We start from the raw sequence: 12922 nt of genomic DNA on the forward strand, positions 1-12922 counted from the left end.
CCATTTCCTCCTCGGAGTTCGACTGGAGGGAGACAAAGCGGCGGCCGTCGGCTTCGGGCCTCGGGAGTCTTCCTGCGCTCGCCCCTCTCGCCGCAGGTAACTCTCTTCAGGCGACCGCGGGCTCGGGGCTGAGGGGCTCCTCCTGCGTGCGGGCCGGCCGCGGGCTCCTCCGCGACACCGCCCTGAATTGGGCTCCTGGCGGGCTGCGGTGCGGCGTCCGGCCCGCTTCCCGTGCGGGGCCCCTGGCCTGCGCTCTGGCCCGGCGGGCGGGGCCGGCGCTTCCTGGCTCTCGGGAAGTTGAGGGGCCGTGGAGGCTGGAGCGGAGCAAGCGGCAGGCCCCGCGCCGACGCGGCGCTTCCTCTCGGGAAAGTTTCTCTCGGTTTCTAAACTTTGTCCCAGCCGACTCGGTGCGCGCGCTGGGCCCGCGCCGAGCCCCCTCGGCCGCCTACCCTGTGGAGAGGAGCCTGCGCGCTGTTTCCGGTGCGGGAGTGGCGGGGAGTTGAGCTTTCCTGTGAAGTGATTGTGGTTTGTGGTTTCCGTGGTCTTACCCTCCTCCTCCTTCCCCGCCATCGAAACTTGGCGGTCTGGTGGACTTGAGGTTTGCTGAGCCCGCGCTCCCGCACGCCCGGGAAGGTGCGAGTGGGGTGCCGCCTTTCTCTGACCGGGTCTGGCTGGGAAGGTGCGCCACACCCGAGTGGACTTTTGGCGTGTACCGAGTTAACCTTTGCTGTGAAATTACGCAGACTTCTTGTGCTGGTTGATAGGACACGCTGCACTCTGGTTAGTCCTCGTTTTCCCGGGGGGCGTTGGACTCTTTCTTGTTGACTTTTAAAGGAGTGTGCGTGTGTGAAGCACTTGTTGGAAAAAATGTGGACTGAATGCCTGACCCTGGCTTGGCAGGAATGGCTTCCCAACAATGCAGGCGGCAGTTGGCTCAAACCAGGATTGGCAGACACTCTCTTATGTCCTCCTGCGTCTTTGGGACATTTTTTTTGGTGTTTGTTTTGAACAGAATTTACAATTTAGAAGAGTAGATGCATGAAGTCTCCCAACTAAATTAAGGGCATTTCGTATTTATGTTGAAGGAAACGGTTACATCATTGTATTGTTGCAAAGAGTTACCCTCTTTTTTGTTTAGCAGTGACTTTTGAAATGACTGTACAGGTTTACATTACTTTAGGAAAGTGTAAGTTAAATTAATGAGGATATGTTATTTTGTTTTACAAGACAAAAGAAATTATCCATAGCCTCTGCTTAATTATTTACCTTTCTTGACTTGTATTAAGTTAAATAATTTTTATCCACTATTTTTTAAGGGCCCATAGATGATTTAAGATACGGGCTATGCTCCCAAGAGCTCAGTGCAATGTAGGGCAGGCTTATACCCCAGGTGTAGTGCAAGGCAGACTGTTGTAAGTGCCATAATAGTACTGGGTGTACATGGGTTGTATCTTGTATACTACCAATGATAGGGAAAAACTTGTGGAAGCATGGAGAGGGGCCTAATACATTTTGTTTGGACAAGTCCAGAAAGTCTCTGGGAGGGGGTGGTGTTTGAACTGGATGAAAGGTGATAGGGTTTTGTCAGTGAGGAGGTATAAAAGGGAATAGGAGTTGGTGGAATTATGACATGAGTCTTCTGATTTTCCTTATATTTTTGGCGTTGCTTCTCGGTTTTGTTTTGTTTTTTTTTCTTTCCATCTACTCGTACCCAAGATTTTTTCTAACATACCTGTCTCACTTGTGCACCAGAGAGCTCTGTGTCCCAGGGGCTTCTCAAACTCACCATGCCCAAAATGAGATACCTTTCTTTTCTGGAAACCTAAACCATATGTGGAGATCAGCAATAACTGGTAGGATCCTGGAATTTTTTGAGAAAGTAATAGCCTGAGACATGACAGACCTGGTTGTTGCGGGTGGGTAGTGTGTAGTGGTGGTGAAGATCTGGACCAAAGAAACAGGGTCCTCTGCTTGTGTAAAGGTCCTGAGACAGGAATGAACTTCATGTGTTTTGAGACCTAAGACCTGTATAGCTTGAACAGTTTTGGGGTGGGGAGAAGGTCTCACATGAGATTACCAGGGAATACCAGGTCATATGTTTGGATCTTATTCTAAGATCTGTAAGAAGCCATCGTGGGGAGTTTTGTGATCTGATATTTTAAAGGAAAATGGTTGGAGTGAGGTGGTGCGGATGAAGGGAACTGTATTTTGGGGAAATGAGACAGGACTTAAATATGAATTGGATGTAAGGGGCCTAGGCTTATCTATAACTGTTGTTAACTCAGTTATGCCCCCCCCCCCCACCGGTCAGTTGTATTCTGTCCCTTTCGTGATGAGCTCTTAGTCATATCTCATGACTCGAGATAGGGCTTTACTTTCTGATAGCAAACCTCTTCTCACCAGGAGGTGTACCCCATTATACTGTACCTTAAATTATTGATGTCCCTGTTTGCCTTTTCTGCTATGAAGTGGGCCTATGAGCCTTTGATAGCCTTAGTCTTTGACCTGGTACCTGACCTGGAGGGCAAATTAGATACTGTTGAATGAAGGACGAAAGAGAGTCTTTCCCCATCTGGAGTCTAGCTTGTGGGTGGAACTGTGACGGATGAGGCATTAGTCGATTATGGAGAGCCTCAGCTTGAAAACCATCTTCATTCTATTCTTCTTCCTTTTCTACCCATATCTAATCAGAGATGAAATCCTCTCCATCCGGTGTTCATGTTACATTAATTCCTTTTTTCTGGTTTCTCTCCTTCCACTACAGTTTAGATTATCTTCTTATCTGTGTATAATTGAAACTACTTGTAGTTCTCTGGATAAATTGTTCTATTTTTGTTTTCTTTGGTGCCTTTTTCATACTTTTTCCTTTGCCTGGAGCTGCTCTCTTTTTTCATCTTTCTGACAAACTCATTTACTCTTTAAAACCTACCCTAGATGTCACTGCTTCTGGGTTTTCTCTTAGAACTCAGTGCTTCTTGGGTAGCTTGTACATATTCTGTGATTGCATCTTTTATAGTGTTTGGTAAACATTTTAATGTATGTCTTCCTCCCAGCTGGGGGTTTCTTGGAAATGGGGCCTGGGCTTTTATTTTTGACAAAACTTTTTAAAATTTAAGTATGATACACCTGTAGAAGAGTGCTCGGATCGTAACAGTACCTGCCTACTGCTGTGTTTGGGTGAAGACCATGCACACACACTGTCTAGGCCAAGAAACAGTAAATTATCAACCAGTTCTCCAGGAATCCCAGGTCACCACCTGTCCCTCTGCTCCCTTCAGTTTTTAATCTGAGATTTGGAAACACTGTGGTTGATCAGTTAGTGTTTGCCACAGTTAGTTTAATGTTTTCCTATCTTCCCCTCCACCTTTCAGTCTTTTACACTAAGCGGTGCTCATGTTCATTGGAGACACCTACTGCTATCTCCTTGCTGAACTGATCAGACTCTTAGGTTGATGTTCAAGACCTCCAAAATTCTGGCTCTAAATTAATTTGTTCAACTTCATTTTCTTTCTTTCATTCAGTTTTGTTTGTTTGTTTGTTTTAAGATTTATTTATTTGAGAGAGAGAAAATGTGCCGGGGCGGGGTGGGGGGGGAGAGCAGAGGGAGAGGGAGAGAATCCTCAAGCAGTCTCCCCACTTAGCGTAGAGCCTGATGCTAGGCATATCTCAAAACCCTGAGATCATGACCTGAGCCGAAACCAAGAGTCTCTCACAGGCACCCCTCAACTTCATTTTCTACTTTAAATTGTTGCTACATGTCCTCTGTACCTGCCAGGCATTCATACCGGAGTGCCTCATCCTTCTCGACACAAATGCCATCTATTTATGAAGGCTGCTTAATGTGATTTTTCCATTGAGACATTTATCATCATTGCTGAAAGTGATCTTTAATTTACCAGAAATTCTAAAATTTGCCTCTGACTATGACATTCTCACTCCCTATCCTGTTTTTTTTTTGTGTGTGTGTGTGTTGTGGTGGTAAAATACATGTAACAGAATTTACCATTTTAACCATTTTTATGTATACACTTCAGTGGCATTGAGTACATTCATATTTTTGTTCACTCATCACCACCACCCATATCCAGAACTTTTTTCATTTTCCAAAACCGAAACTCCATATACATTAAACATTAACTCCCCATTTTGTCTCCCTTCAGCCCCTGGCAACCACCATTGTACTTTCTCTTTGAATTTGGCTACTGTAGGCACCTCATGTAGGTGGAATAATACAGTGTTTGTTCTTTTGTGACTGGTTTATTTTATTTAGCATATTACCATCCAGGTTCACCCGTGTTGTAGCATGTGTCAGAATTTCCTCCCTTTCTTAGGCAGAATGATACTCTAGGATCTGTTCATCTGTTGGTGGGCACTGTGGTTGCTTCCACTTTCTGGCTGTTAATAATGCTGATATGAACATGGGTGTACAAGTACATGTGTATGCCCCTGCTTTCAATTCCTTTGGGTATGTACCCAGAAGTGGAATTTGTGGGTCATAAGGTAATCTATGCTTATAGTTTTTAGGAACTGCTATACTATTTTCTATAGTAGCTGTGCCATTTTATATACTTACTAGCAGTGTATGAAGGTTCCAGTTTCTCCACATCCTCACCAACACTTGTTATTTTCTTTCTTTTTTCTTTTGAATTTTTTTATTATTTATTTCTGGATTTTTAAAAAAAATTTTTAAATTTTCTTTCTTTTTTTAAAAACAGCCATCCTAATGGAAGTGAGGTGATATTTCTTTGTGGTTTTGATTTGCATTTCTCTAATTAGTGATATTGAGCATCTTTTCTTGTGATTATTGGCCATGTGTATATTTTCTTTGAGGAAATCTCTGTTCAAGTCCTCTGGCAGTTTTAATTGGGTTGTTTGCTTTTTTGTTGTTGTTCAGTTGTAGGTGTTGTTTGTATGTTCTGGATTTTTAGTTATTTTTATTTTTTCCCTTTTTTTTAAAAAAAAGATTTTATTCATTTGTGACAGAGATAGAGAGAGAGAGAGATAGAGAAAGGAAAGAGAGCAAGCATGAGCAACGGGAGAGGCAGAGTGGGAGGGAGAAGCAGACTCTGCTGAGCTGGGAGCCTGATTCCAGATCCCAGGACCCGTGAGATCATGCCCCGAGCCCAGGGCCTTGCTTAACCATCTGAGCCACCCAGGTGCCTCTGTTCTGGATTTTTAAAAATTCCAGTATAGTTAACATAAAGTGTTATAGTTTCAGCTATACAGTGTAGTGATCAACAATTCTCCACATTGCTCATCGTAATAAGTGTACCCTTAATCCCGTTTGCTGATTTCACTCATCCCCCCACCCACCTCTACTCTGGTAACAGTTTGTTTTCTATAATTAAGAGTCTGTATTTTGGTTGTCTCTTTTTTCTTTGTTTCTTAAATTGCACGTATGAGTGAAATCATATTGTATTACTTGTCTTTCTCTGACTTATTTCATTTAGCATTATGCTTTCTAGATCCATCCATGTTGCAAATGGCAAGATTTCATTCTTCATGATGACTGAGTAATATTCCATTTTTAAAAAAGATTTTATTTATTCGTTTGACAGAGCACAAGCAGGGGGAGCAGCAGGCAGAGGGAGAGGGAGAAGCAGGCTCTCTACTCGGGGCTGGATCCCAGGACCCTGGGACTGTGACCCAAGCCGAAGGCAGCTGCCTAACCGGCTGAACCACACAGGCGCCCCTGAGTAATATTGCATTGTGTGTGTGTGTGTGTGTGTGTGTATATATATATCACATCTTCTTTATCCATTCATCAGTTGATCGACACCTGGGCTGCTTCCATAATTTGGCTGTTGTAAATAATACTGCAGTGAACATAATGCTGCATGTATCTTTTTGAATTAGTGTTTTCATATTCTTTGGGTAAGTATCCAGTAGTGGATATACGTTTTGGGTATTAGTCCCTTTTCAGTATATGATTTTTAAATACTTTCTCGCAAGTTTTTGGGTTGCCTTTTCACCCTATTGATAATGTCCTTTGATGCACAAGTTTTGAATTTTGATTAAGGTCAGTTTATCTGTTTTTTTCTTTTGTTGTTTGTGCTTTTGGTGTCATATATAAGAAGTCATTGCCAAATCCAGTGCCTTGGAGCTTTTCTCCTATTTTTTTTTTTTGTAATCCCCTTGGCTAAACTGTGGATACCTTGAGGGTAGGAACTAAGTTACTATTCTAGGCACTTCACCCTCCAGCACAGTGAAGGCATGGTGAACAAGGAAGAAGTAGGGAAAATATTTTTTAAATGTAATTTTTAAAAGTTGTTAGTAAACAGTAAAGAGTTATGTTTAGTGTTTCCTGCTGTTGCTGATTTGTCGTTGATTATGTCTGTCTCACGAATTACAATGATAACTGTTTTAGAAGTTTTTAATCTTGAGTCCCAACTGGATAGAGTTTGAACTTCATCATCTGTGTAATGAATAAGAGAATTTATAAAGGATATTTATTTTAACTTCTAATGTGATAAAATGCTAATTTATTCTTTCAGTTACAGAATCCTGAACAGGAAATGTTTTTATCCATAGTAAGTCGGTTGTCTTACAAGTAAAACTAACAAACTAGTTCGTATTTAAATAGTATTAAGTTGCTGGTTTACTTCCTTTAGACTCTTCTAGACCATAAATTCTTTCGTTAGATGCTGAGCTTCTTCAGGGCAATTACTTTCTTCTGAATCTTTGACTCCTCTGATATCTGACTTATTTCTAAACCCATAGCAGATACTCTTTAATAAATATTGGATTATAGTAGGTATATATATATGGTGTATATAGGACTGTGCCGGGGGTGGAGGCATGACTTTACATCCAGTTTATTAAAGATTTTTTTGTAATAAAACTCACAGCACCTAGAGATAAATACTGCTAACATTTTGGTGTACATCTTCTGATCTTTTTTTCTAAATGTGTATTGTCTGTAACTTTTATAAAAGTTAGTTTCTACTTTATGTGCTCTTTTGTAATCTCTCCATTTGTCATAATTTGAACATTTCCCCTATTAGTAGGCTAAGATTAACCTTTATTTTATGTATCACTTAGAAAAAAGAACTGCCAAATAAACTAGGCAATCACCTCAACTGTAAGACACATCCAGATTTTAGAGACTTAAAAATGTGAAATATGATGCTTTAGAACTGATGACATATGATTAATTGCACAATACTAATACAGCATATTAATGATCCCCTACTATTCCATTCTGTAGCTCCTTTTTAAGCAGCCTTCTGTTAGACATTTAGTTTGCTTCCAGAGNCCAGAGTTTTTTTTTTTTACCTAAATTTTCTCCCCCCCCTTTTTTTTTTTTTTTTTTTTTTTTTAAGATTTAACTTATTTATCAGAGAGGGAGAGAGCAAGCACAAGCAGGGGTAGCTGCAGAGGGAGAGGAAGAGGAAGGCTCCCCAAGGGGCAGGGAGCCTGATGCGGGGCACCTCCATCCCGAGACCCGGGGATCACAACCTGAGCCACCCACGTGCCCCAATTTTGCCCATCCTTGATTATTTCTTGAGGATAACTTCTTAGAAGTGGAATTTCTGGGGAAAAGGTTTGCTGCTCTTTAAAAAAAATTTGTAGGGGCCCCTGTGGGGTGAGTGTCTGTCTGCCTTCAGCTCAGGTCATGATCCTGGGATCAAGCCCCATGTCAGGCTCCCTACTCAGCAGGGAGTCTCCTTCTCCCTCTTCCTCTGCATCCCCCCCACCCCTTGTGCACTCTCGCTCTCTCAAATAAATAAATAAAATGTTTTAAAAAATAAAAATGTATTACTCCAAACTTGAGCCACTGAAAAAGCACAAATTAAATCACAATCAAAAAGTGGGGTTGATAGATGACAGTCCAACAACAAGTAAACAAATGTGTGTTAATTTCAAGCTCCATTAGAAATGAGGTTGGGGGCATGCTTGCACGTGGAGAAAAAGTTTGACATTATGGGGGAAAATAAACTAAAGATGAAAATAATGAACATTATGCTTTATCAACGTGGCTTATATGGTACATTAATTTTTAATTTTTGAGGAACTGTCATACAGAAGGGCTCTAATTTCTCCACATCTTTGACAACACTTGTTATTTTCTTTCTTTTTTTTTTTTGATGGTAGCCATTGTAATGAGTATGAAGTGGTATTTCATTGTAGTTTTGATTTGCATTTCCTTAATGATTGGTGATGTTGAATATCTTTTCATGTGTTTATTGGACATCCCTATATTTCTACTCAAATTCTTTGCACATCTCGGGTTGTTTGTTTTCTTGTGTTTGAATTTTAGGAGTTCTCTAGATTTTCTGAGTATTAATCCCTTATCACATATATGACTTACAGATATTTTTTTCCATTCTCTGGGTTGCCTTTTCACCTTGTGGATAATGTCCTTTGATACACAAAAGTTTTTACTTTGATGAAGTCCAAACTTCTGCCTTTAGGTGCTGTATGCAGGAAATCATTTCCAAATCCAGTGTCATAAAACTTCTGTCCTGTGTTTTCTTCTAAGAGTTTATAGTTTTAATTTTTACATTTAGGTCTTTGGTCCATTTTGAGTTTGTTTTTCTGTATGATAACACGTGAGGATCCAGCTTCATTCTTTTACATGTGGATATGCAGTTTACTCTGTACCATTTGTTGAAAAGACTGTCATTTCCTCTTTGAATGGTCTTGACACCCTTGTTGAAAATCATTTGACTGTAAATGTGAGCATTGTTTCTGGACTTTCTGTTCTGTTCTGTTGGTCTGTATGTCTTTATGCCGGTGCCACACTATTTTGATTACTGTAGCTTTGTATTAAGCTGATGCCAAATTAGCTCTTGAAGCTAGTAATATTTTGTACATTTACATTCTGTGGTTCAGTTGTATTTACATGCTGTTTTGAAAATATCTAAATTCATTTAACTTTTATATATCTTGATTGTGGAGGGGATTATTCAGCTGTTCGAGTTTGTTAAAACTCATGGAATAGTACACCAGAGTGAATTTTACTGCATGTGAAAAGTGGTAAAACAGGTAAAAAAATAAATTCTTGCAGACTATGTTTTTTGTATATTTGAACTTTGACATATAGTAAACAAGTAGTGAAAATGTAAGGCCAGTTATTACTTTTGCTTTCTCAGCTCAAATAATTTTTTCCTCATGAGTGACTGTGAAGATGCACCTTTAAAGAGTATTCAAGTAATTTTGGTTATAATACACATATTGGAGGATTTAAGTGTTTAATTAGTTTCTTCTGTTTTCTTTTAAGAAAAGAAGTTNCTTGCAGACTATGTTTTTTGTATATTTGAACTTTGACATATAGTAAACAAGTAGTGAAAATGTAAGGCCAGTTATTACTTTTGCTTTCTCAGCTCAAATAATTTTTTCCTCATGAGTGACTGTGAAGATGCACCTTTAAAGAGTATTCAAGTAATTTTGGTTATAATATACATATTGGAGGATTTAAGTGTTTAATTAGTTTCTTCTGTTTTCTTTTAAGAAAAGAAGTTGAAGGGATGCCTGGGTGGCTTAGTTGGGCGTCTGCCTTTGTCTTGGCACTGGTGTCCTGGGACCAAACCCCTGCTCAGCGGGGAGCTGGCTTCTCCCTTTTCCTCTACCCCTCTCCCCTGCTTGTGCTTTCTCTCTCTTGTGCTCTCTTTCATTCTCTCTCTCAAATGAATAAGTAAAATAAAAAAAAAAAAAGAATGGAAGTTAAACACATCAAGCATCTGGGAGAGCCTCCCTGAGCAGCAGTTCCTAAAATTCACTCAGATGCCAGTGTGCTAGCTTCCAGACCTTGAGGGTGTTGCTCCTGCAGTGTGTTGCTCAGCTCAGCCCCCCCACAGTGTGGGCCTGGCTTGAATGGGCTGAACAGTGTGGGGAAGTGAACAGTCTGCCTTGACTTTCCCTGTCTCTTGCTGTTTGTTCACTTGCAAGAGCGCTATACTAAATTTATGCATTTTTGAAAGTTCATAGTGTGCAGAAATAGCCATGCTTCAGAATAAAACTTCAACGTTGCCTTTTCTCTCTTGGAACCTCTAAATGTTCATTATTTTCATATTTAGTTTTTTTCCCCCCATAATGTCAAACTTTTTGTCCATGTGCAAGCATTCCCCAACCTCATTTCTAATGGAGCTTGAAATTAACATGCATTTGTTTACTTGTTGTTGGACTGTCATCTATCAACCCCACTTTTTGATTGTGATTTAATTTGTGCTTTTTCAGTGGCTCAAGTTTGGAGTTATACATATAATGTAAATATGATTTGAAAGGCAACTTTGAGTGTTATTTTTAATGTTTGTAATACAGATTGATCATTTGGAACAAGTATTCTATGAGTAGTGTGATTTGGTTTTTAAAATTTCTTGTCATCTCTCCCATGTTCCAATTGTAGTAGAGGTAGAGCAGAACTACTACATTGTGGAAGTTGTTATAATTTTATGCTGTGAAGGGTTTTTTTGGTTTTTTTTTTTTTTTTTGGACTTCTAGGGCTTTATAGAAGAAACAAACTATCGTTTGCTTTAAAATTTTGTAATGAATAATTTAGTACAATTTAGTTTTGGTGTTAAGTAACTGGTCATACTCCTTAATTGCTAATTTAAAGGCTAGTTCTTTCCTGGATTGCTTAGTTTTGGCTATTACATTTCATTGTAGTGAGCTGTACATTTCCCTCATCTTATTCTGAGATTTCATTAGTAAATATTATCATATATAAGTGGACCATCAATTGCATTTTGAAAATGTTTTATTGCTTTGGTTTTCTGCTTAATACTTGGCATTATGAATTGAAGATGTGAGTTAGAAGCCTGTCTAATTATCAGGTTACATAATCCTGTACTGGTTTAGTAACCAGGGAGGACTGCAGACTGTTCTTGAAACTGAAAGTGCTGTCATAACTCAGGAAATGCATTCAGTGTGGCCCATTTCAAGTGACATGAAGGATAGGTGCCTTTGCTAATAGTCCATTTACCTTGTGCAGCTATGAAACATGCTTTTCTTTCCAAGCAAAGATGCATTGTTACTATTCTCCCATGGTATGTTGAATATTTCATTATGCTAAATATTTCAATGTTAATCTAGACTCTTAATCATTGTTTGTGAAAAATGATAGTGCAGTGAGTAAGGCAGAAGCTGAAAGGGTAAGTTACTTGTCAGTGTTCATGGGGTTTTCTCTTCCTGGGGATCTCTGAATTGGCAAAGCTTTCTTAAAATCATCTGTTATCATTTTCTTGCTTCTTTGGACCTGGGGTCATCATGTTCTCAGAAAGGCTGTGGTCTGGCTTTGAAGTATATCTTTAGAAACCTGTCATTTTGCGAGAAGTGGCTAAGTGAAATGTGAGCTTGATCCCTTGGGAGGAGGGGAAGAAAACGAAGGGAATGGAAGATGGCAAAACTTGAGAGAAATTAGCTTCTTTGGAGTCATTAAGACCAGTGAAAGATGTAATGTTTTCTAGGTGTCTTTATTGAGTCAGGGTCAAAGGCAACCTTTAGTTTGCTGTATCTCAGTTACAGTGGGAAAGCTTCAGTTAAATGCAGTACACACTTATTAAAAGTCTGCCTTTTAAAGCAGGTGTTGGGGGAGATAGTAAGAATTTATAAGTCACCATTGCTAACATCAAGAGTTTACAAACTAATGGGATTATTAACCTTAGTAATATCACTGGTAGGTAAGAATTATCAATCTATATCTATTCTTGCTAAATTTATAACAGACTTTTAAAAAAGATTTATTTATTTTAGAATTTGTGCAAGTGAGCAGGGGTGGGGGAGGAGGGGCAGAGGGAGGGGGGAGAGAATCTCAAGCAGACACCTCCCGCCCCCCTGTGTGGAGCCTGACATGGGGCTTGATCCCAGGACCCTGAGACCAGGACCTGAATCAAAATTAAGATGCTTAACCTACCTAGCCACCCAAGCACCCGGAGGGAGACATTTCTTACTTTTCCACAAGTGTCACTGTTGCTAGGTGAAACCTTAAACCATCAGGCCAGTTGTTGATCATTTATAGATTGTTGTTAGGTGAAAATTATCGTGCTCAAAAAAGCCATGGTCCCTGTGTTCAAAGGGGAACTCCCAGTTTCCTGGGAGACAGATGTGCTGACCTAGTGCTGTGTGGTAAGTGCTGTAATGGAGATGCTTGTAAAGTGCTGGAGGGACCCAGAAAAGAGGGAACAGCACTTTCTGTGGGATGAGAGGACATTTGTGTGAGTCCTGAAGGAACATGGAAAAGTCAGAAAGGTGCTCTGGGCAGAGAAAGGGTAAATACAGGACATTTGTGTGAGTCCTGAAGGAACATGGAAAAGTCAGAAAGGTGCTCTGGGCAGAGAAAGGGTCTGGATACATGCATGTGCATTGGAGAAGTTTCACAGAGTGGATGCAGGTGATGAGTCTGTCGGGCTAGTGCCAGTCAGGTTTGTTTATAGGAGCTTGGGCTTCATCCCATTTGTGGTGGGGAAGCAGTCCCTCATTTTTTTCAGGGGGGAGTAGACTCTGTGATAAGTGAGGCTGTCTGGATAATGATTGGAAATAAGAAGACTTGTAGATATTTTAAACCAGGAACCAGGCCAGAGCCCTGAGACAGGAGGGTTAGTAGAGTGAAGTATTTACTGAGGTACAGAAGAGGGAGAGGGAAGAGGATCCTAGAGGGGCCTGGAGTCCCCTTCTAGGGCAGCTGGTTTGGTGGAACTTTGGTCAGCAGAAATGGGGAAAGCCGAAGAGGGAATAAATTGGGAGGTAAATGCTTACCTTGTGGCCTGTGGAGTTTGAGGAACTTAACTCTTCAGTTGCTTGTGGGCAGAAGTCCTTTGGATTGGGGAAATGCTTCTCTGGCCACTTGTGGCCTTTCCTATGGTAGCTCTGAACAGGTGCGTTTTGCTGCTTTGTTTTTTTGGGTGGGTGAATGGGTGGGTGGGGTTTTAGCATTTCTCAGGTAGTATTATAAGCAGTAAGAATAGAATGGGCCCAAAGTATT

General features: G+C 40.5%; 1 protein-coding gene across 1 annotated transcript in view; it reads left to right on the forward strand.

The window, feature by feature from the left end:
• The first annotated feature begins 6 nt into the window (after positions 1 to 6).
• The window catches only part of CTNNA1 (catenin alpha 1), a 176097-nt gene continuing 163181 nt past the window's right edge, over positions 7 to 12922 (forward strand). The window contains exon 1 of the mRNA XM_034656084.1: positions 7 to 96. The gene's annotated coding sequence lies outside the window, so the exon portion shown is untranslated. The remainder of the gene's footprint in view (positions 97 to 12922) is intronic.

The sequence above is a fragment of the Ailuropoda melanoleuca genome, chromosome 3 (assembly GCF_002007445.2).
Source record: "Ailuropoda melanoleuca isolate Jingjing chromosome 3, ASM200744v2, whole genome shotgun sequence".
NCBI lineage: Eukaryota > Metazoa > Chordata > Mammalia > Carnivora > Ursidae > Ailuropoda > Ailuropoda melanoleuca.